Source organism: Ursus americanus, chromosome 6, assembly GCF_024610735.1.
Source record: "Ursus americanus isolate L20-20 chromosome 6, mUrsAme1.1.p, whole genome shotgun sequence".
NCBI lineage: Eukaryota > Metazoa > Chordata > Mammalia > Carnivora > Ursidae > Ursus > Ursus americanus.
In genome coordinates this window covers 1,371,145-1,395,373 of record NC_142132.1, presented here as the reverse complement: position 1 = coordinate 1,395,373, position 24,229 = coordinate 1,371,145, and the positions used below count along the sequence as shown (strand labels likewise).

At 51.8% G+C, this 24,229-nt stretch overlaps 1 protein-coding gene across 28 annotated transcripts in view; it reads left to right on the top strand.

Moving 5' to 3' along the window:
* JAKMIP3 (Janus kinase and microtubule interacting protein 3) overlaps positions 1-24,229 on the top strand; it is a 111,089-nt gene that overhangs the window by 13,444 nt on the left and 73,416 nt on the right. The window contains exon 1 of one of the 28 annotated variants that reach the window (XM_087862536.1): positions 9,539-10,525. The exons of the other annotated variants lie outside the window; for them this stretch is intronic. The gene's annotated coding sequence lies outside the window, so the exon portion shown is untranslated. Of the gene's footprint in view, positions 1-9,538; positions 10,526-24,229 lie in introns of those variants that run through there. 28 annotated transcript variants of the gene reach the window in all.

Below are 24,229 nucleotides of genomic sequence, written 5' to 3'. Positions count from 1 at the left end.
CTTGAGAACAGCCACTCAGAGAAATTGGTTTGAGAAATGGCATGAAATCAATTAAAACTCAACATCTTTCTTCCGTCAACATTTGGGAGGAAATGAAAGCAAAGCAGGCTTTGGCAAAAAGCCAGCAGGCCGCAGCGACGTCAGGTTAGGAAGGAGGACTGAGGGGGAAGCCAGAGGCAACCTGCCGGTCCCCGCGACGGGCGCGTGGGGTCTGAGCCGCTGGCGCCACGCAGCCCTTCTCGGAGCCACTCGATCGTCACTCACTGTGGTTTAATTAACGCTCGCTCTCACTTCACTGACTTTTTTTTTCCATCTGAAATTCTGCCTGAACTTGGGAGCCAGGTCCGCGGGAGGCTAATGAGCTGCAGCCTTATTCTCTCCAGCAGGGTGGGCGGCCCACTGTGTGGTCAGACCCCTGGGCTGGAGGGACCTGGTAATCGGCCCTCTCCCCTTGGGGGGCACAGCCCGCGGACCCCTGTCCCGCAGTCTCATTCGGACAGCCTTCCGTGGGACCGTGGGGTGGCTCCCTCCACAGCGCCGACCCACAACGCAGGCCTGTGTGTGCCGTCAGCCGCCGCTGCTGACCCCCTTGTCCACCGGGCCCGGCCGGCTTGCCGGTCATCCGTCGGGGCAGGTCTTCCAAAGTCTGGCTCGAGAGCCAGAAGTCTGAGTCCAGTCTGGCCTCCTCATTCTTGGGGCGGCAGGACTCCTCTCACCTGTCCGAGCCCAGGCTTCTCTGAGAAGGAGGGGCGCTGCTTGGGCGGGGCTGTGAGGCCCAGTGAGGCCCGGGCGCCGCACCTGCAGGAGCCTCTCATCCCAGACCCCTGCACACCCTTGTGCAGTCCAGTCCCCTCGTCACACTGTGGACACGTCCTCCTCTCCTCTTGTTGTAGAGGAACCGCAGGAAACACACAAGCCTAGTGCCCCAGCCACCCCAGGGGAGCCCCCGAGTAGCAGGCCTCACACTGGAAAGGCCCCTCCGGAGTCGATGGTTCCTCAGGAGCAGCTGGGTTCGCAGGAGCTCCCCTTTTAAAAGCAGCGGATCAAGCCCCAGACAAAATTCGAAGTCTGGCTCCTGGTCCTGGACGCACGCAGCTCTGGACGCAAGCCTCTGGGGCCGGGTGTGTGGCTCCCGGGGGCTGGAGCATGGCCGGTCCGCCGCTGGGCCCCAGCCCCCTCACCTGCACCCCCAGCTGCTCACTGCTTTAGTCTCCTGCCCTGCCGCCGGCCGGCTCCCTGGGGCATCGCTGGCCACACATCCTGAGGCTGAAAACTCTGACGCCCGCACGGGCCTCCGTGCCCACGTCCGGCAGCACACGCCAGACTGGAAGGCTGGTTCCGGGCTCAGCTGCTCAGCACAGCGTTTAGTTTCCCCAGGTGACAAAGGCTGCGGTGTGGGTCGGGGGAGGACACGGCTTGTGCAAGCCCAGAGCATCACCAGAGGCGTGCCGGAGAAGGGACGGACAGCAGGACGCGCAGCAGGACACCAGGGCACCGGGCGCTGCCTAGCTGGGTCGCGTCAGGGCTGACGACACAAGGACACAGGCACCCAGCACAGGCTCGGTGAGCTGGCGGTCAGCCACCCCAGCCAGAGAAGTGCAGGGTGTCCTGCTCAGGTCCTTCTGCCCGACAGACGGTCACCTCCGCCTCTTCCCCAGCCGGCCTGCGGGGCCTTGGGCTGGGCCCTGGTGGCCGAACAAAGGCAGCTGTGTCCCGTGTTTATGACCCTCATGAAAGGGGTGTTCTCTCCAGTGCTCGGCAGGCCCACGGCCACGACGCCCCGAAGCATGAACGGGCTGTTCTTTGCCGTGGCTTTGGATTAAACACGCTCATTAGCCCCGAGCACAATGAGTCCGTGTTCGCCCTGCACCCCGGGGTGACGGCAGGGAGAGGGCTCAAGGGACGTCCCAACCAGAGGAGCGCAGGGTCAGGGGGGACAGGGCGCTCCTGGGGACGCGGGAGATCTGCACACCTGCTGCCCCAGCCCCGCGCCCCACGCTCCCATCATTGATGGAGGCCCTGAGTCCGGTGACTTGGGGCCGCTCGGTGCTGAGTGCGCTCCATCCCCTGGTGACCGTTGTGGGCACGGGAGCGCGGGCGGTCAGGGTGTCAGGGCACAGGAGGGGCAGGGCTGCCTCTGTTGGGTGAAGGCTTTGTGTGGCACCTGCAGGAATAACAGCCCAGGCGAGGAGCTGGCGTCTGAGGCTGGGGCTCGCGGGCTCTAGAAGCAGCCAGTGCTCAGGTCATGCCCTGCGGAGCGTGCCCAGGTGTGTGGGTGCGGGTGGGCGTGAGAGCCGCCCCTTCCGGCTGGAGGCGGGGCCGATGCAGCGAGCTCCCCCCTCCCGAGGGCCTGGAGACAGGATGGGCCCTGAATGCATTCCCATCATGTGCTCGTGTCCCACGCGTGTGAGTGTGGCCCCAGGGTTGTTGGAAAATCGCAGTCGATCTCGGGGAAGGTACTATTGAAGATAGAATGTTTGGTTTTCGATCTCATCGCACCCTCCCAGCCCCAGCGGGGCCTCTGCTGCTCGGGCACGCGTGGGCCTCCGTCTTCCGTTCTCCGGTGCGTGTCCCCAGGCTCCCTACACACTGGTGGCAGGAGTGGCTCCCCGGCGGGCATGGGCAGGGTGGGAACGGCCCACTGTCCGAGCTTCTGGATGGCAAACCTCTCCTGTGTGGTCCTGACCAGTTGTGTGCGTCAGCGACAAAGGGGTCTGGTTTCCTGCCCCGCGACTCCGCTGCAGGCGGACGGGCTTTCCTCTGGAAGGCTCTGTGGCGCTGGTGCCAGGGACAGAGTTGCCAGATTCCCAGGAACGTCTGTGGGTGAAGCCCCTTTGATGGTATCCGTGCTGCACCCGCCAGGAGGCATTTGTCCTCCAGCAGTGAAGGGTCCATCTGCGGTCTTCAGGAGGACCTGAGATGTGCCGAGAATCTTCCTGGAGCACAGCCGTCGTACTGAGGATGGAGGCGGGACTCGTTCACTGGTCCAAGTCAGGGGGGACCTCAGCACACCGAGGTTCACGTATTTCCGAGGAAAGACAGTGTTTTAGGCGGTACCTCCAGCCACGTGTGACGGCCAAGCGGTCTGGCTGGCTAGGACGACCGGAGGGCTGCGGCCCTGCTGTCCCTGCCCGTGGCTCTGCGTGGCCTGTCCTGGGGCCTGGAGGACAGTCCCTCAGGGTGTCTGACCTCAGCCCTGCCGCCTCAGAGTTGCTGCAGGACAGGGCAGGTGGACGGTGGGAGCCGGGGTCCCTGGGTCCACACTGCCTGTCCACCCTTGCGGCCACGCTCACGCCCTGGGCTTCAGATTCCGGGAAGCTGACTGTACCGTGGAGAACCAGAGGGGAGCAGAGACGATGGCATCGTGTTCAAAGCTGTTTGCGTCAGGGTAGATGGAGCTGCAGTTTCCGAGGTAAATGGAATCATTGGCCAGGTGGCCATGAAGACCGCCCGAGAGAACTGCCTGCACGTCCCCGCCCCAGGACGCCGGGTGGAAGGGCCAGAGTTGGCTTCAGCTCATTTTATAGGACAGAGAGCGAGGCAGGCGGAGGCAGAGGGATCCATCGGGGTCAGAAGACTGCGTGGAAACCCGCAGCTATGACCTCGGATCTGTTGCTGGGGCTGGGTGGGCAGGGGCTCTGTCTGCCCGTGGCCTTCCCTGTTGTGCCCACGGGGGGTTGGAAGAGCAGACAAACTTTCACTGAGGGGAGCTGAGACTAAGACCTGGGGAGGGCGGTGCTCGGACCCTTGAAGGGCCACCCCCTCCTGAGGGGCCTACGAACGAGTTCCCACCAGCACCGAGGTGACCTCGTCTGTCACCACTCACTCAGAAACATTTTGGGGAGACTTTCAAGAGCCAAGTCTGTGCTTCTCCCAGGTATGGAGGCCTGAAATGACAGGACTGGACCCCCCAACCAGGAGCAATGGTAAGATGGGTCCAGGAGGTGACCCTAGGGTGGGGTGGGGGACACCAGGGTGGCTCCGAGGAACAGGGAGAGAACGAGACAGCTCTCCTGACAGATGCAGGAAAAGCGTTTGATAAATTGTAACAGCCACCCCCAATGTTTAAAAATGTGCTGGAATACCGGTAAGTTTTAATCTGAGAAACAAGCCATCGGAGTCCTGTAGCAAATGTGATGCTTAGTGGTGGGCCATGCGGAGCATTTCTCTTCAAGACAGAACAAGAGAAAGCTGCTTATGACCACTATTTCTCCCTAACGTGCCCTGGAGTCCCGTCCAGCACAGGAGCTCGGGGAAAATAGTGGGAGGGTATAGAGATGGGAGGGGAACAAACAAAACTTCTGTGTCTGGAGAATGTGAACAGACTATCAGAACTGAGAAGAGATTTCAGGAAGTTGCCGGCACAAGGTCAATATAAAAAAACCAATAACGGGTGCCCGGCTGGCTCAGTCAGTGGCCCGTAGGGCTCTTGATCTCGGGGTTGTGAGTTCGAGCCTCATGTTGGGTGTAGAGAGGACTTAAAATCCTAAAAAAGATCAGTAATGGTCCTTTATAGCAACTTTCTGCCAGTGACAGTGAGGAGAGGGGGCAGTGGTCACGGCACACCTGTCGGCACACCTGTCGTGATGGCACCAGCGGGAGGTAGATCGCACGTTGTGCAAACCCCTTCGGAGAAAATGACGCAACTTCATTGAAAAACTGTTTGTAAAAAAGCCCTAAATAAATGGAGAACTGTACTAGTCCATGTAAAGACTCCGTGTCAAAGAGATGTCAGCTCCCTCCCAAATACTCTGTAAGTTCAGTGTGATTCCAATCAGAGTCCAAGTCGGGCTTGCACTGCCCTGGACAAGTTGGTGCAGGAGAATCAAAAGCCAAGTTCGAAAAGCAGCAGCGTGGAGGAGACGAGCCCTACCAGACGGCAAGGCATCTCTCGAAACCGCATAGTGATGCTGGTCCAGACTGAGGAAGACCCAGCACATCGCAGCCGGTGGTTAGAGCCCCATGACAGCAGGAGGCGCGTGGACGAGCTGGCACCGTCAGACCGGCGGGAGGGGCGGGATCCTCGCTGCGGACAATGCGCACACTCGGTTTTCCACGTGAGAAGATCCCTGAGCAAGAACCTCGGAGGAAGCCTTACTGCGCCAGGGAGGCATTTCTGAAGCAGAAAGAAACCGTCCTCAACAGAGGAAAAGATGGCTAGAATGGTTGAGTTTGAAGTTTCTGCAGGATGGAGGGCAATGTTAACATTGAAAAGGACTAGCCAAGACTTTACCAACAAAGGGTTAGTATCCAGAATACACACTGGCCTCCTTCCCAGCAACCAAGGACAAGTAAGGGACAAAGACGAAGGTGACGGGAGGGACCGAGGATCACAGATGCGGAAACCTGGCCGGCAATCGGCATAGCAAAGCCCAGCTACGTCATCAGGAGTCAGGGAGGCAGCGAGGCCTGCAGCAGGGTCCCCTCAGCCATCACGCTGGCCAGCGTCACACCGCGGGACACAGGCATTTCTGATGCCTGAGCCCACCCCCGGCCCTCCCCGGCTAGGTACCTGTGCAAAGCCATCTGAGCAGACATGCGTCCGATGCCCACGGGGCCGTGCTCACTGTAGCATCGTTTGTGAAGGTGGGAAGATAGAAACCACTGGGCTCCCCGTCAGCAGGGGAGGTGGGAAACGGACGCACGGTGTGGTTGCTCACATTCGGGAGCACGGTGAGAACGATGGGACCCACAAGCACCAATGTGCATGAACATCAAGGAGCAAACATAGAAAATTGCCAAGGATACGTTTAAGTGTGATACCGTTTCTGCTGTTTCTGAAAACACACAAAGCAACAATAATGAAGGTGCATCCACGCGGGCAGAGCCGTGCCTGGAACGACAAGAAGGGTCTGGGCATGAGCGTGACGAGGACGGACCCCAGGGGAGGGGTCCTGGCAGGAGGTGGGGCTGTGGAGCAGAGCGCAGGGAGGAGAGGAGGCAGGGGCAATGGTCACAAGAAGAGTGGACGGGGGGAAGGGGCGATGGTCAGAAGAAGGGTGGACGGGGGGAAGGGGCGATGGTCAGAAGAAGAGTGGACGGGGGGAAGGGGCGATGGTCAGAAGAAGAGTGGACGGGGGGAAGGGGCGATGGTCAGAAGAAGGGTGGACGGGGGGAAGGGGTGGTGGTCAGAAGAAGAGTGGATGGAGGAAAGGGCGATGGTCAGAAGAAGAGTGGACGGGGGGAAGGGGCAGACTCATTCTGATGTGCTGGTTCTGGGATGGACGTGCCGCCTAGCACAGCAATTGTGTGTCTGCGGCTGGGAGCCATGGGGCGGCAGAAAACGCGTGTGGGACTGGTCTGGGGCATAGCCGAGCTCTCCTAAGGATAGCAGACAAGGAGCCGGGAAGGAAGGTGGAGGCCGGGGGCAGGGGCAGAGCTCAGACCTGGGCCCTCCGGGGACCTGGTGAGATGGCCGTGTGGCGGTGAGCCTTCCGCACAGAAGAAAGTGGAGATGCCCACGGGTTACAGGGTGCCCCAGTACGCCCTTGCCAGGCAGCTCCTCTGTGCTGTGGGCAGGGGTGGTCCATCCTGGATGCTCAGCCTTCGTTTCAGAGACCTTCCAAGTTGGGGTTGAAGGCGGCAGTGCACCTTGGGAGGCCTGTTCAACACCCAGCTTCTCCTGGAGGACTGGGAAGGATTGCTGTTTTCTTAGGCGTGCGTCTTTTATTTTCTAAATCCTCGACGATGCTCATATACTCCTTTCGTCATTCGGAAAACAGGTGCTATTTGAATGAGCAAACTGCTCCCCAAATTTTGCGAATCAGCACGGCTCTCGTGCCTCCTCCTCCCCAGCCCTTTGGGGGCTTTGGAAGGGACACCATCTCTCGCGGAGTTCTGTGCGAGGACGGTCTGCAAGGGACGTGCTGGTCACAGTGATGAAAGGCCTGTTGGTAGGTCTGTGCATGTGAGTAAGTTTGAAGATGAAAGTAGTTGTTTTTATTCTAAGAATAAATACATATTCCCTGTTTCAAAAAGTGCATACAGTGCAGAAAGCTATGAAGCCAAGAGTCTAATCGTCTGAGATCCCACCCCCTGGAGGGGTTGCCACTTTACACTTCACTATATACACTTCCAGACTTCCAATTTTTCTGTGAAAGCAACTGACACGCACACACACATTTTTTCACTTTTCTATCGTGTCAAAATACACAACATCAAACTTGCCGTCTTAACCATTTTAAGTGCATGGTTCCGTGGTGTTACATACATTCACACCGTCGTGCAGCCGTCCCCACCATCCACCCCCATTCCTCTTTTCATCTCATAAAACTGGAACTCTGTCCCCACTAAACTCCACGTCCCCGTCCCCCTCCGCTGCCCTGGCGTCCACCATCCAGCTTCTGTCTCTATGACCTTGAACTAAGTGCATCACGTGAGCGGAACCACACGATATTTGTGTCTGCGTGATCTCAGCACCGTCCTCAGGGTCCATCCACGCTGCTGCACGTGTCAGAACTGCCGTCCTTTTTGAGGCCAAAGGGTATCCCACTGTAAGGATGGACCGGTTGTCTATTCATCCATCAGTGGGCACTTGGGGTGCTTCCGTGTTCTGGCTCTTGTGAATAGTGCTGCTATGAACACGGGGGTACAAATATTTCTTCTCAGCTTTGCTACCCAGTAGTGAGATTACTGGATTATACAATAATACAATTTTTATTTTTTTGGGAGCGTCCATACTGTGTTAACAACAGCTGCACCATTTTGCATTCCCACCAACAGTGGACCACGTTCCAATTCTTCCACATCCTTGCCAACACTTGATGTTGTCTAGGTTGTTGTTTTTTTTTCTTTTTGATAGTAGCCATCCTGGGTGGAGACGGTGTCTCGTAGCTGTGATCTGCTTTCCCCTAGTGACGAGCACTGCTGAGCATCTTTTCGGGAGCTTTTTGGCCGTCTGTATGTCTTCTCTGGGGGGACGTCTCCGCAAGTCCTTGGCCCATTTGTGAGCCAGGTTGTTTCTTTCTTTGCTGTTGAGTTGGGGAGTTCTCTATATATTCCGGGTACTAATCCCTCTTCAGATACAGGATTTGCAAATATTTTCTCCCCTTCTGTGAGATGCCTTTTTACTCTGCGGATAGTGTCTCTTGATGCACAAAATCTTTAAATTTTCATGAAGCCCAGTTCAACCATTTCTTGTTGTGCCTTTGGCATCAGATCCAAGAAATCATTGCCCTGTCCAGTGTCATGAAGCTTTGATCCTGTGTTTTCTTATAAGAGCTTTGTTGTTTTAGGTCTCACATTTAGATCCTTGATCTAGTTTGGGTTAATTTCAGTGTGTGGTATTGGGTAAGGGTCCAGCTTTATCCCATTGCATGGGGATGTCCAATTTTTCCAGCACCATTTGTTGAAAAGATTGTCCTTTCTCCATTGAATGGTCTTGGCACCCTTGTCAAAAATCATTTGGCCATATATGCCAGGATGTCTTTCTTGGCTCTCTATTCTATTGGTCTATATTTCTGTCTTTAATGCACACACTTATTTTTTAAATAGAAACGTGATCATATTATACAAATTGCTTTAAAATTTTTTATTTATTTTTTTAAGATTTTATTTTTAAGTAATCTCTATACCCAACGTGGAGCTTGAACTTACAATCTTGAGATCAAGAGTCACCCACTCCACCCACGGAGCCAGCCAGGTGCCCATATACACACTGGCATTTAAAAAAACCTAAGATGTTGTTTACACCCTTCCATGTCAGTACGTACAGACAAGCCATGTGCAGATGGTACCCTGTGTTCTGGTAGATGCCCATTCCATCGGTGATGTCGCCGATCTCTTTGTGGACTTTTAGGATGCTTCCAGTCGTTCATGTGTGTCATGTTACGGGCAACATACCATAATCATCCTTGAGTGAGCTGTACTGCACGTTGTTAGAGCAGTGCCTGGCACAGGGTGAGTGCTATAAAAATATCCAGCAGAATTTGCTCAAACACCATTATTCTATCATTTCCTTGGGACACATTTCTAGGCGTCACATTGCTGAGTTCATGGCTGTGCACCACCTGCTGTCTCTCCCTCTGGCCTGGGGAGCAGCCGCCCTCTGACATGGGCGCTGGGCTGGAGCAGTCCCCACGAGCGTTCGTGTCCTCGTCTCAGGGCACCATCACCCTCCACACGGGTGGGGTTTGGACCTGGTCTCCGGAGCCCTCCTGCATGTCCCTCTAGCACCTGCCAGCTGTGTGACCACAGGCAAGCTGCCCAGCCTCTCTGGGCCTCCATTTCCTGCTGGCGAGGAGCTCAGGAGAGTGTCAGCCAGAAGAATGTCCTCACCGTGGTGGGAGGCACGGCGCCAGTGTTAACCAGAACAACATGATAATTTGTTCTAATTTGTAGTTACGCAGGTGTGGACAAGCGCCGGGATAACCCAAACCCACGATGTCCCACGTGCTCATGACCACGCTGGATGTTACTGGTATTCACTCTGAGGGCTCCTGCCAGATGACGCCCACTGGGTCTAGGATGGGGTGAAATTTGGACATTTGGGTCCAAGTTGAAGGGGCGGGGTGGGAGGGAAGGGTGGGCTCAGGGCTGGCTGGGGCAGGTAGGGCCCTCACCGGCCAAGGATCAGGCCCTAACTGGGGAGAACCACGGCTGGGAGCCTCGTCCCTCATCCCCTCCTAGTTCTAGACCCAGTGCGGCTGCGGCTGCGGCTAACGTCTTGGGCAGGGCAGCAAAGTGCAAGGCCATCTGCATCCCTGATCGTAATTGTTTCCTTGATGCAGTCAGACCGGCTGTTCCTAAGTGCCCTGCAGCCTGGAACCCTGTAGGACCTGCGTTTTCCAAAGAGCCTACTTCCTGCACTTTGCTTCTCCGGGGCTTCACTGTGGGACTTGGCTGGAGGTCCGGTCAGGGGAGCTCGTGTGCCCCCACTCACACGACTGGCCCTGGTCTTAGTGTCGGATTCATTCCTCAGGGTTTAGTGGACACTCATCCTCCTAGCACCTCACCATTTAGAGTAAAACATCCTTGTGGAGTCGAAGTGCCTTCATATTATTGACCTTGTAGCTACGTAAAATCCAGAGGGGATTTTCCAAGGACAAGTGCTCTCCTGAAGCCGTGGAGGGCGAGCTCTGTGCACAGGACTTGTGCAGCACGGCCGCGTTCCCCACTTGTTTCCCCATGAGGACATGGCCAGACCCGCCCCAGTCCGGGATTCCTCCTGCTGTGCACACGGAGAAAAGCAGCTGCCCCGGTCTGGAGGGCTGTGCCTTTGCCGTGGGCAAGGCAGACCGCCTCCTCCCCCACCCTGTAGCCGTCTATGTGGTCTGGGGCCAGAGCGGTGCTGGGCTTTCCTGAGACGCCTGTCCGGGGAGGAGAGCTGAGGGATCGGCTGGCTGCCGGCGTCTGCCTAGAAACGCGGTGGAGACGGTCCCTCCCCCTGGATGCACGGCTGGTAAATTCCAACTGAAACATAAAAGCTGAGCGCTCTGCTGAGTCATAGAACCCTGGGAGCGGATTTTCACGCATCGCCCTGAGTGTCCGCCGAGCCAGAAGGATCCGCGGTCAGGAGGCAGCAGAGGTGAGAGCAGGGGGCGCATGCAGGTCTGAGGCGGGCAGGGTTTCTGTTCTGAATGCTGCAGAGGCTTTGCTGTTTTGGGCCTGGGCTCCAGGTCTCCGTGCACATGTCACTACATTTGAATTCGCTTCTATATTTAGCATGCAGACCTGTGTCGCCGGAAGTGAGCAGCATGGAGGAGCATGTTATCCTAGCCGTGCAGAGAATATCATGGAGCGAGGTGCTTGAGATGCCCTTCTCTCTGCTCCTGCGTGCGTCCTGGGGAGGCTGGGCCTGCTTCCCCGTGGGCAGCGGGTTTCTCCGCCTAGACACCGTGCTTTTCCGGCCGCGTCCCCCAGGCTGGAGCCCGTTCACATGGCAGCCGCGGGGTGGGAGGAGGGCCAGGCTGGGCCTTCGGCCAGCACCGGGTGTGGCAAGCACCCCGGGAACCCAGCACCCGCGCCTCCTTGCGCAGCCAGGGGCCCCGACTGGGGCAGCTGGTGCAGGTTGCTCCTTTGGGCTGGTTTTCTTGTTTACCATGGGGCGTGTTGATGGCTCTGGTCCTTACTGCCCACTGGCCTGGGGTTGGGTGGTGTCTCCCTGTGACCCTTACTCAGGACTCACATTTTGTCCAGGGACAACACTTTTTATGCAAGGAACTTGTGTTTTGGGGAAAAAACAGCTTGTTAACTGGTTTCCCACCCTTTTCCTCGACAGGCGCGGTGGCTACCCCACCATGGCTGGGTTTCTCCGGTCGTTCGGAGAAAACTGGTGGTTGACCAGGGGCAGGCAGGGTCGTGTGGAGACAGTATCACACGGGCGGCTTGCTGCGCTGGGATCTGAATGTCGGCCGGACAGCCGTGTAAGCAGGCTGGCGGTGTGGCCCTCGGAGGCTCTGCCGTTGGTCCGTAGTGGGGGCAGAGCCGGTAACACAAGAGAAGGGTTTCCCTTCATTCAAAATCCGGACTGGCGTTTGTACCAGAATGTTCTCAGCGGGTCCGAGCCTTTAAACAGGTCAGCCGTGGTGGCTGTCACGGAGGAACCGGTCAGAACCGGTCAGGCCAGGGCGTGACCTCGGTCCCAGGTTACGGGTCAAAGGTCAGCCTTTGTCTGAGGTTCTCTGGGGATTTCGGAAAGTCTAGTAGATGGCGGTGCATTCACTCTTTAGGCTGAGGATGCGGCAGAGGGGTGGGGGTGGGGCACTTGTGTCTGGGTTTCCTTTTCCGTGATTCCGTGCTGAACGTGGGCAGGGAGCACAGAGTTCCCACGGCCACGCAGACGCCCTTGAGGGCCCAATGCGTTGAGGTCCCGGCCGGGGTACCTGAACAGCTGGGAGGTGTCCCTGCAGCCAGGCTGCCAGGAAGGAGACAAGACTCTTGGTCCCATGTAGTTTGGAACAAGCTGCTCTAAGAGCTCGTGGAGGCTTCGTGCCGACCACGGCTTCTGTGCACCGCGCGTTCCACGTGGGACAGACACCACATCTTTTTACTTCTCTCCTGCCCGGTTTCCAGACACGGGAGCCGCGTGGATCCCGGAGCAGCCCTCTGTTGTGCAGACACGCGGTCTTTCTGGAAATATCCCCCCACCCCGTCTTCCTGCACAAACCCCATGGGTACCTGTTTCCTGTCTCACATATGGTGCTGGACCAACAGGGCTTCGGGGTGGGCTTCGGGGAGCACCGTGGGGGGTGGTCGGGAGCCCCAGACGGGACCCGGCCTTCGTTGGCCCCAATGAACAGCGAGCGGCGGGCCGTGGCCGCCCCTCTGGCGCCGTTCTCCATGGCCCCGGGTGCCAGCACTTAGTGACAGCTCAGCAAATTCTATCAGAATCCCCGTGGGCCGTAGGAACCCGTGTCTGTGCCAGAGGGTTGGGCCCAAAAACAGCCTGGCCTCGACGTGAAGCCAGATCCAAGCCTAGAGGAGGGAAGGGGCGCTCAGCCGGGGATACTGTTCTGCTCGCCATGAGGGCTTTCACCCAAGGAGAAGGCCGTGAACGTTCAAGACCGGACACCTGGAGACTTGGTCAGTGTCTGCTTCGCACAAGGTGTCTCCAGTGTTAGAGCGCGCGGCCATCGAGGAGTGGCCCCCGTCCCTGGAGCCCTGTGGACACCCCCCTTCTGGTGGGCGGCAGGCTGGGGCTACTGTCATAGCTGCTGGAGTGAACCCAGGGAAAAAACAAGAGAAGGCTTCTTCTCTCCAGGCGCTCGGTTCACGACCTCCATGGACGCAGGTCGGCGCTGTTTCCTCCTGGCCCTCGGGGTCCCCGCGCCTGACGGCCAGCTCTGCAGCCTCTCGCGGGACCTCTTCTGGGCACTGGCCGGACACGAGGGTCTGCGTCCTTCTAACGGGTCGTTAGATGCGTTTTCTTTATGAAATACAGGTGCGTTTTTTTTTCATAAAGTGAGTCTATTCTCATGATGGAAATATTAAAGAAATCTAGAAAAGGAAAAAAAAAGATGAGACCCACAAAATAAGATATTAAAATTTTAGAGTAGCTCCCCTTTCCTTTTTTTTTTCTATCCATTCCCGTTTTGCCTTCTGTCTCCCCCCTTGTACGAGACACTCATTTTCCTGTTAGAATAAGCTCTTACCAAGCATCCCTTTAAAGTCTGCCCAGTATGTCTGTGCGGGAACTTCATCCCTGAGAGTCGAGGTTGGTTCCGGGTTTTCACGATTACAGACAGAATGGCACTGAGCACCTCTGAGCAGAAGGTTTCCCCCGGATCCGGACGACCTCCTCGGGGTAGACTGCTGGATGGAAAACCCTGGACTGAATGTTAGGGGCGCCCTGCAGGTCTGTTAGGACACGTCTCCACGCTCCTTCCCAGAAGGGCCCTCGCCGCTCACCTTTCTCGCCGGGGATGCCCAAACAGCCAAGTGACTATATCTCGCGTGGCTTTGAAACTTCCTTTTATGCCCACGAAACCGCCTCTATCCTCAAGATGCTGAACATAACCACCCTCTCTAAAGGGTTTTCATTCCTCCCTCGAGGTTCCTCCAGCCTTTCCCGCGTAGCCATGCTAACAGGTGTGCAGTGGGAGAACCTTGTTTTACGCTTATTTGCTGCCTGTACACCTACTTTGATGACAAGTCTTTCAAAGCTTCGGCCTATTTTTAAACTGGGTTGTCTTTTTTTTTTTTTTTAAGATTTTATTTATTTATTTGACAGAGAGAGAGACAGCCAGCGAGAGAGGGAACACAAGCAGGGGGAGTGGGAGAGGAAGAAGCAGGCTCCCAGCGGAGGAGCCTGATGTGGGGCTCGATCCCAGAACGCCGGGATCACGCCCTGAGCCGAAGGCAGACGCGTAACGACTGTGCCACTCAGGCGCCCCTTGGGTTGTCTTTTTATTATTGAATTTTGAGAGTTTTAGAATATATATCTATACAAGTCCTTTATCAGATGTGTGTTTTGCAAATACGTTTTCTCAGTCTGTGGCTGGTCTTTTCATTTTCTTAAAGTATCTTTCGAATACAAGAAATTTAAAATTTCTATAAAGCCGAATTTGTCAATATTTTCCTATATGGCTTTTGCTTTTTTGTCCTAAGATGGTGAAGACTGTATCTGTGTTTTCACTTGCAGGTTTTAGGCTTTATGGTTCGGTCAGTTCCACGATCCCGTCCGACTTGATTTCTGAACGTGGTGTGAGCTATGGGCTGAGCTGGGGCTGTTTGGGGCTTTTCCCAGCTGGACGCTCTGAGCCTCAGTGAGGATGAGACCAGCAGTGACCCGAACCCCGCCAGCTATGCTCAAACCCACACGTTCCTAATCAGCACCATTTTTTGAAAAGACCGTCTTTTCTCCATTGAGTTTTCTCAGATTCTTTGTTATATGTCCCTTGACCAGAGACTATGTGGTCTGTTCTTCTGTTCTGTCCCACTGATCTGTGCGTCCTTGCGTCAAGGTCACACCGTCTGGATTACCGTAGCTTTATTGTGAGCTGGACGTTAGGTAGCGGTTTCCATCTCCAAATGTGTTATTTTTTGAAATTGCTTAATTTAGATCATTAACTTTCCCATAGCCGTTTTAGAAACAGCCTGTCAGTTTATACACAAAAGTTCTGTTAGGATTTTGATTGGGATTGTGTTTAATCTAAATTTCAGTTTGGGGAAGTTAACGTCACAGCAGTGCTGAGTTTTGTGGCCCGTGAACACTGAGTATCTCTCCATTTAGTTGCTCTTTAATTTTCTCTCACGCATGTCTGGAGTGTTCACGCATACAAATACTGTAAATATTTTGTTAGATTATTCCCAGGTATTTCATGTTGTTTTGGTGCTGTTGTAAAAGGTATTATTTTGTGATAGAGTAACTTGTTGCTAGTATGAAGAAATATATCTGATAAATAGAATTGATTTTTCTCTTTTGCCTTTAAATTTGTTAACTTTCTAGCCTCCTGTGTCCCAGGTAGATTCTTTGGGATTTTCTATGTAGACGATCGTGTCACATGTGAATAAAAATACCTTTAGTTCTTTCCCTAGTTCCCCGTTGAATAGAAGTGGTGAGCGTAGGGGTTTTGCACTGTTCTTTACCTGAGGGGAAAGCCGGTGTGTCTTTCACTATTTCACTATTAGCACAAGTGTTCTTTTTATAGATGGTCTTTATCAAGCCAAGGAAACTTCCTTTTAGGACTATTTTGCTGAAAGTTTTTATTGTGAATGGATTTTGAATTTTGTCAAAAGGCTTTTCTGCATTTTTCCCGATGATTACGTGTTTTCCATTTCAATATATTAATCTGGTGACTTAAAGGGACTCATGTTAAACCAATTTTGCATTCCTTATACGTGTCCCATTTGATCCCATTGTATTATCCTTTTTATATGTTGCTGAATTTGAGTGGCTAATTCTGTTAAGGATTTTTTCATCCATCTTAATGAGGGGTATTCTTTTCTTCTAATGTCTTTGTGTGGTTTGGATATCAGAATAAGGTTGGCCTCATAAAATAAATTGGGAAGCGTTCACTTCTTTCCTGGAAGCGTTGATGTAGACTTGTTGTTATTCCCTCCTCGGAGGTTTGCTCGGATTCACCAGGGCAGATGTCTCTGCCTAGGATTTTCCGTGTTGGAGGATTCTTACCACAGATTCAATTCTTTTAATGGGTAAGAGGCTACTCAAGTTATGAGTAAGCGTTATTAGTTTGTGTCTTTCAAGGAATTTATCCATTTCATTTGTTATCTCTTAATGTCTGTAGGACACATAGTGATGTCCCCATGTTCATTCCCAATATTGTAATTTATGTCTTCATTTTTTTCCAGACCAGTCTTTCCAAAAATTTATTAACATTGTTAATATTTTCAAAACATCAACTTTTAGTTTTATTGATTTCTCTTATTGTTTTTGTTTTTGAGTTTGTTGATTTCTATGAACATTTATTATTCTATTCTACTTACCTTACATCTACTTTCTTTTCCTGTGTTCTTAAGGGGGAAGCTTAGAATCAGGTTAGATTATGATTGGAGACCTTCCTCATTCCCAACATAAGCATGTGTTGTCCTTAGTGCCCTCTCTATACCACTGTAGTTATGCCCCACAAATTCTGGTATTGGTGCTTTTATTTCCATTCAGTTCAAAATATTTTTCTAATTTATTTATAATTTCTTAATTTCTTTTTCACCCATGGGTTATTTAGAAGTGTGTTTAACATTTCCAAGTATTTAAATTTTTTTGATATATTTCTACTACATATTTTTAATTCCTTTTTTTGGAGGGTGCAGAGAACACACTTTGGATCATCTCCATTGTTTTAACTTTGACGAGATTTGCTTCCGCGTGTGTTTGTTTTGATGAATATTTTATGTGCGCTGGGAAATGCTACATACCCTGTTGTTGGGTGCTGTATCTACCCTACAAATGTCAGTTGGGTCCAGTTGGTAGATAGTGTTGTTGAAATCCTTTATATCCTGAACCGATCTTTTGTGCTCTTATTTCATATCTTACTGAGAGGCGAGTGTTGAAGTCTCCAATTCTAGGTGTGAAAATGCCTGTTTCTACTTGCATTTCTACGGTTAGTGTTCTATGCATTTTTGAAGCTTCGTTCCTTGATTCATCAACTCCCTTCTCGTTCTGTCGTGTCCCTCTCACTCCCTGGTACTGTTCCTTGCTCTGAAATCTGTGTGATACAGCAGGAATGCAGTCTCTTCAATCTCTCTTGTGCAGAGTTTGCATGATATAACCTTTTCTACCCTTGTACTTTTAACTCACCTGGGACTTCATAGTCAAAGCGAGCTTCTTGCAGGGTGTGTGGGGTTGGGTTCGCCTTTTTAAAAATCTCACCTGAACGTGTCTACCTTTACGTTGTGTTTTCTCGCCCGTCTACCTTTAGTATTGAATGACCTGATTGGATTTGAGCCCAGCTTTCTGCTCTCTATTTTCTATTTGTGTTAGCTCTCCTTTGTTCCTCTTTTCTTGACTTCTGGGGGGTTGAGTATATTTATGACCCTGTTTACCTGTCGGTTATTCATTGCCCTTCCCTTTCAGTTTAATTTTTGGTGCTCGCTTCAGGGGCTCAATATCATCGTTAGCTCGTTGCAGTCCTTCTTGATATCGTGCCAGTTCTTGCGTAATTCATGAGTTTCATTTTCTTTCCCATTTTTCCTATTGTTTCCAGATGTTTTACTTCCAGGTACTGTGTACTCGGCAAGGCACGGTTCCTGGTTTTCTTTGGGTAATTTGTTATCTTTCAGAGGGATGACTCTCAGGAGAAGAGTCTTCTACACACACCTTCATTTCTATCATTTCGAGCATTCTTCCTTTCTCTGTGGGGATCAGTTTCCCACCTGATGGGGTCTCTTCTGCCTGAAGAACTGCCTTGAACATTCTTGTGTAGCACAGATCTTCTGGCAGAAAATCCTTTCAACTTTTGTTTGTCTGGAAAAGTCTATTTCTCCTTCTTTTTGGTATCTGCTTTAATAATATGAAAGTCACCCACTTAAAGTGTGAATTCACGGGGTTTTAGTATATTCACAGGGTTATGCAGCTGTCGCCACAAATTTAGAACATTTTTGTCACCCCAAAAAGAAGTCCTGCACCTTTAGCTGACACTTCTCACTCCCCCTGTCCTGAGCCTGTGGCAACCACTCATCTATTTCCTTTCTCTCTAGAGTTGCCTTTTCTGACCATTTCATATAAATGGAATCTTACGGTTTATGACCTTCTATGTCTGGCTTCTTTCACGTAACGTCAGGTCTTTAAGGTCCGTCCATACTGTAGCCCATATCAGTACCTCATTCTTCCTTGCTGCTGAATAATGTTCCATGTATGGCTAGGCCATGTTTTATTTGTCCATCTGTCAGGGCATGAACATCGTGCTGCTTCCACTTCTTGACTACCATGAATAATGCTGCTGTGAACTTTGTCTGGACATGTTTTTCATCTCTCTGGGGTACATCCCGAGGAATGGAATGGCTGGGTCATATGGTGACTGTTAAACTGTGTGAGGAAATGTCAGACTGTTTCCTGACGCAGCTGTACTGTTTTACGTTCCCACCAACAGTGCATGAGGGCTCCAATTTACCCACAGCCTCACTTGTTATTTTCTAGGTTTTAAAACAATATTTATTTTAGGGCACCTGGATGGCTCAGTCAGTTAAGCGTCTGCCTTTGGCTCAGGCCATGATCCCAGGGTTGTGGGATCAATTCCAGCATCGGGCTCCCTGCTCAGTGGGGAGTCTGCTTCTCCCTCTGCCTCTATCCCTCCCCTCTGCTCATTGTCTCTGTCTCACTCTCTCTCAAATAAATAAAATCCTTTAAAAAAATAAAATAAAAAGTATTTATTATAAAGAACTTCTTATAGTAGCCATCATAATGGATGTGAGGTGATTAATTCCTTAATTTCTACAAGATACATTTGCTAAGGATAGAATTCTGGTTTGGTAGGTGTTTTGGTTTGGTTTGGTTTGGTTTGGTTTGGTTTGGTTTTCCCAGCACTTGAAAGCTGTTGTTCCATTATCTTCTAGCTTCCTTAATTCTCATCTTTTTCCTCTGAGTGTCATGTGCTTCCTGTCTCTTTGGTTCTGTTCAAGGTTTTCTCTCTAGTTCTGTTGTTCATCAGTTCGACTATGGTATGTCTACATTTCTTCTTCCGTCTGAGGATCTACGAGCTCCTTGAATCTGGGAGTTGTTGTGTTTCACTAATTCTGAACAATTGTTGTTGTTTTATTTCTTTATATATTTCTTCTCCCTGTTTTCTCATTTTACTCTGAGACTCCACCCCTACCTCCTCCTCCAGGCTGCTTGATTTTGCCTGACACTGTTAGAGACTCTGTTTTCTTTCTTCTCCTGTGTTTCACATTGGACAGTTTCCTGTCTTCAAGTTCATGGAGATTTCCCTCAGCCGTGTCAATTCCTCTGATGAGCCCGTCAAAGGAATTCTTTACCTTTGATGTCATGATCACTGTTTCTAATGTTTCCATTGGAGCCTTTCTCATAGATCCCATTTCTCTGCTGATTCCTATCCCTTCGCTCATGATGTCCATCTTTTCCATTAGACCTTGAGCATATTAGTCATAGTTATTTAAATGTTCCGTCTGGGTGCTGCAACAACTCAGCATCTCTGAGTCTAGTTCTTCTGATTGCTTGACAATGGGTGGTTTTCCTTGTTTTTTGTTTTGTTTTTCTGTGTCTTGTAATTTTTTATTGACTATCAGTCATTGTCTGTAGGCGAATGGTAAAAAATATTTGAGGAAAATAGTATTTAAGCACAGATATGGACACATCTCTTCTTGAGTTAGTGTGTGGGTTTGAGTCGACCCAGGAAGTAGCTGGACTGGGTTAGAGGTTTGTAGTTTTTGTCTTTATGCGCAGTCCAACACAGTGTTCAGATTCCTCATGGTGGGCTGCCGGCACACTGTGCTCCGTGTGGTGTCTGGAACACTGCAGGCTCTATTCCGTGTTCCTGCTGCACCCTCAGCTTCCAACACGCCCTGCACACCCGAACCACAGAAGGGGCCCTCTCTGCAGCCTTGCCCCTCACCCAGCTAGACTGCTGCTGCTTGTTACTCAGTGTGAGGCTTGTTTTGAGGACAGGGGATCTCAGTTTCTTCTGTGCAGCCTTAGATTAGTCGAGGTATTTATGCCTCAACTTGGGCGGTCAGCCTTCTGAACATCCCTGCTCTCCTCCACAGCAGCCAAGCTCTGCTCTGTGTCAAGGGGCCTCTGCCTTCCTCCCCAGGAGCAGATGTTTTGGTCTTTGCCTCTTGCCCTAGAGGCAGGGATTCTTTTCTAGATTCTGGGGCAGGTAGGAAGGAGGGATCTTACTTTCATCTTTATCCTGGTGACTCTGTGGACAAGAGGGCTTGCTGCCCTTCTCCCAGTGGCTTAAGGCTGTTACTTTGGGTGCAAGATGGGTTCTGGTGGTGGGGAGAGTCTCGTACCTGTCCCAGGCAGCAGACAGTCTCTTGAACATCTGCACCACAGGGGGAGCCCCTCCAGCTTCTGCCCTGCCCCCAACCTCTCTTGTGTCTGGGCTTGAGTGATTCCAAATTGACCTGTCAGCCCACATCTGGCCCTTAGAATCATGCTAAAATTGGAGCTGATTTCTTCTTACCCACTTCCTTCTCCTGTGCTCGGCCAGAGGTTGCCTTGGGACCTCAACTCTTTAATGGGCTCAAGGAACGATAGGATTTTGTAGATTATGGGTGAGACATTCTCTTGTGATTTTCCACATCAAAAGCAGAGGACGTTTTCTCATGATTTTAAAATCACTTTTTCCCTTCTTTGTAAATTATCTCTTTTGATAGTTACCCATTTATTTTGTGAGCTCTTAGCATTTTTATCATCGTGTTTCATGATCTGATACAGTAAAGTTATTAATGTTTTAATTGAATTTACTGCAAATACTGTTTTGGCTTGTTTTTAGCTCCTTAATTGCATGACATCTGTAATAAAGAGATGTAAATTTTTAATGTGGTGGAATCTGCTGTCTTTTGCTGTTGTGAATTCCTTTTATCTACTCTAAGCCTAGGAAGGCCTCTCTCTCCAGAGATTTGAGAAAGGCTCATTTCTACTTTCCCCACTTTCATTTTCATGGTCAGTTCTCTTCAATCCACTTAGAATTTCGTTAGGAAGGCAGTATCCAAAGATCTATTTTTCTTTGACAATTAGCCAACTAATCTAGTATTTTTGAGTGATATCCCTCCCCTTAGCGTGGAACGTAATGTATGTGGAATATAACGTGGGGCCTATTTTCTGAACCGTGTGATCTTTTTCAGTCATGTGGTCATTCATAAGGTTGGGATAGGTTGGGGTTATCCTGCTCAGCAAAATTACACGGTTTTGACCAGAGAAACTATTTCCTGTTACAAAAAGTTGGCTGAATTTCTGCCAGACCCGTGTTATACTGGTCTCTCTGGGTACCTTGGTCACGGGTGTCTCAGGGTTACTGAGTGAGTCTGTTTTTCTTCACCGCTGCAGCTGTATGGCCGGCTGCTGAGCTCTAGGGACCGGGATTTGATGGCGGGCCACCGCGGTGCCATGCAACCTGAGCTCGAACAGGATGTCATCTGACCCTCCGGGCTGTGAGGTCAGGCATGCCCCCACAGCACCCCATCATCAGACGGACGTAGAGCACAGACAAGGTTGGCTCGAGCAGGCCCAAGTTATGGGCGAATCGTCTGGTTCCCACAGTCCCTGTCCTGCTATGGCACCCCCTCTCTCCCGCTCCCTGCTGTGGGCTCGGGGGGCCTCCTTGTGACCAGCTGACTGAGGAAGAGAAGACGTGGGCCTGGCTTGCGGGTGGTCCTGCCTGACACGCAGGCGTCACCCACGGCGGGCTGCCGTGCGCTGCTGTGCCACCTCGCGTGTGATGTCTGCATTAACTTTCTGTTGCTGCCAGAATAAGTTGGCACCAATGTAGTAGCTTAATGCAACGCAGACTTGCTGTCTCCTGGCTCTTTAGCTGGAAGTCTGGGACGGGGCTGAGCCTGAGTGCGGCAGGCCGCTGTCCTTTCTGGCGGTTTTGTGGGGCGGTCTGTGTCCTTGCTCACTTGGTCATTAGCAGAGCTCAGATCCATGTCATTGGACTGCAGGTTCGATTTCCCTGTGCTGTGTGACCCGAAGGCTTTGTGCACCCAGAGGCTGTGTCGACCCCTGGCTTGGGGCTCCTTCTTCCATCTCCAGGCCAATGGTGGTGGCCCACGGGTTCCTCCGGCTGTGCCCTTGGGCCTTCTCTGGGAGAGGGTCTCTGCCTTTGGGACTTTGTGATTGGAGGGGGCCACAGACCCCATCTCAGAGTCTGAACCTGAGCGCGTTTGTAAAATCGCCCCCGTCACATAGAGGAAGCTCTTCACACATTCCAGGATTAGGATGTGGACAATATTGGGGGACCCGTATTTGCCCCCCTCGCCGATTGTTCCCTGCATGTTCACAGCATAAACACTGACCCTCTTTCCTAAATCAATACAGTTGTTCTGCTGGGAGGGAAGACTCATGTTTCTAAGAAATCTTGCATTTAAAAAAACATATTCTGAAACAAATCTGTCCATGGATAAAATGGCAGGGAGCTAAAAATTTCAGATTTACAGTAACAATGTAAATAGTCTACAAAAATCTCACTAATCAAGGCACTATATAACTGTAAGTACATTTTTAATCGACATACACCCTGTATGCTGGTTAACCAAGATAGATAAAATCAAACTTAAACGTGAGCTATGTCTGTTGTAAGAAGTTCTGGGACCTTTACAAGTGGCAGAAGCAGACAGACAGATGGCACTTGCTGAGTCTGGCCATGCAGCTCGTCTCTCTGGGCTGTGCGCTACACACCTTGCTGTCTGTGTCGGGAACGCTAGTTCTCGGGACCGGAGCTCTTAAAGCCAAGGGCGGCTGCCCACTGCATCCCCAGTGAGCAAATACACTGACTCCCTGTTTGCACAACTCCCACCTGAGGACAGACATCAGGAGGTGGGTGTTTCCAGATGCTTCCCTGAGCAACTCTCCTTTTTCCTGAGAGAGCTGTTTCTGGAGTAGAATCCCTGTCGATTCAGGGCAGAGCTATCCCGCGTGCCTGCTCCGACACGGCCAGCTTCCCAGGTTGCCGTCAGGAGCCCCTCGCCCCATCGCCACACCTCCTCTTGCCCTTCTCACGTCGAGGCTTCAATGAGATCCCTCCCTTCACACGCAATTATAACTATAAGCTAAGAGATCTCAAGCGGTCTGTTCTGCCTCTGGTGGATGTCAGCACTCATTACCAACTGTTACAGCATCTCTCCCTAAATGATATTTGCAAAACCCTAGTTCTGAGGCATTTTCGGGCTGGACGTCTCTGGGGAGGAGAACCAGTGCTGCTTTTGTCCATCTGTCTGTCTGTCTGTCATCTAATTACTTGTTTAGATCGGCTGTTTTCTGTCCATCTCTGCCAGGAGTGCGAGAAGGAACGAGCCTGAATCACTACTTTCTGTGGCTGTTTCTCTGACTTTAGGGGCTGCCCTGTTTTGGGTCACTTTTCTGTTGGTCTCAGGATTGGACTGGGGGCTCAGAGGCTGGGTCCCGTCCTCAGCCAAGTGCTCCTGAGGGGTCCCGGCTGAGCAGCGACCCCAGACCACAGCCCCTGTCCTCCCCTGGGGCTCAGGTGCGAACACACAGGCAGACGAAGGCTTTCTTCAAGGTGGATGGAGCTGGCTGAGTCCCACCCGCCCCCGCCCACTGGGAGCGAGGTGCATCCCAGGTCCTGCCATGACGCTTCACCCCCACGTAGACACCTCTGGGCGCCACGCGCAGGAAAAGGGAAGCCTTCACTCTGACCACTGCCCCCGTCCAGATTATGCAGAGATGGCTTTCAAATGCAATTTTACTTTTAATATTTGACAATTTATCAGAATTTGTGATTCACCTGTGCTGTTGGAACCAGCTATACGACTGTAAACATTGCAGTGTTTACTCAACTAGAAGATCTTTTCACAACCTCTGTGTTGAAGCTCACGGTGAATATTTTAATTTCCATTTATATATATTTTGTCATAAAGATGTAAGAGAGGGATTAATTAAAGGCCTAAAACAAGCAAAAATCTTTTTGTGGGGGGCGATGTGTATTCCCTTTCTGTGGGGCTGGTGGAGGGTAAGAAGCAGGAAGAACCGTGCGAGACTTGCACGGACGCGGATGCCATTGGCGTGTTCCTAAGCAGGAGACCGCGGCATTCACATGGCTGTTCGAGCTCCTTGCCCGCCTGCTTCAGCCTCACTGAACCTTTCTCTCGCAGGGGTGCCTCTGGTCCTGGCGCCCGGCGCAGCCTCCGCTCACACGCGCTCTGCTCTCCGTGGTGCTGATTTGGAACCTTCCACACGTTTCCACGTCTCTGGTTCCCATGCTCCTGCTTCCTGCACGTTTCCGAGCGCGTGGGCATTCCCTCTACCGCCGCTGTCCCGTCCTCGCCTACGAGGTCTGCAACCTGCGTCTGCGTTTCTTCCGGTTGGTTCTCCCCTCATTATGAGTCCCGCTTCCCTACTTCCTTGCCTGGCGCTTTTCCCCCTCAGTTTTGTTGGGAAATGATTGACAGCCTGGTCATTTTGATTGGATGCCAGACGTGGTGAATTTTGTATTTTGGGGGGTGAATTTTTTTTGTATTTCTTTAAATATATTTTTTTAAAGATTTTATATATTTGTTTAGAGAGCACAAATGGGGGGTGCAGAGGGAGGAGAGATGCAGGTTCCCCGCTGAGCATGGAGCCAGCACGGGGCTCGATCTCACACCCCTGAGACCCTGAGATCACAACCTGAGCCGGAACCAAGAGTCTGGCACT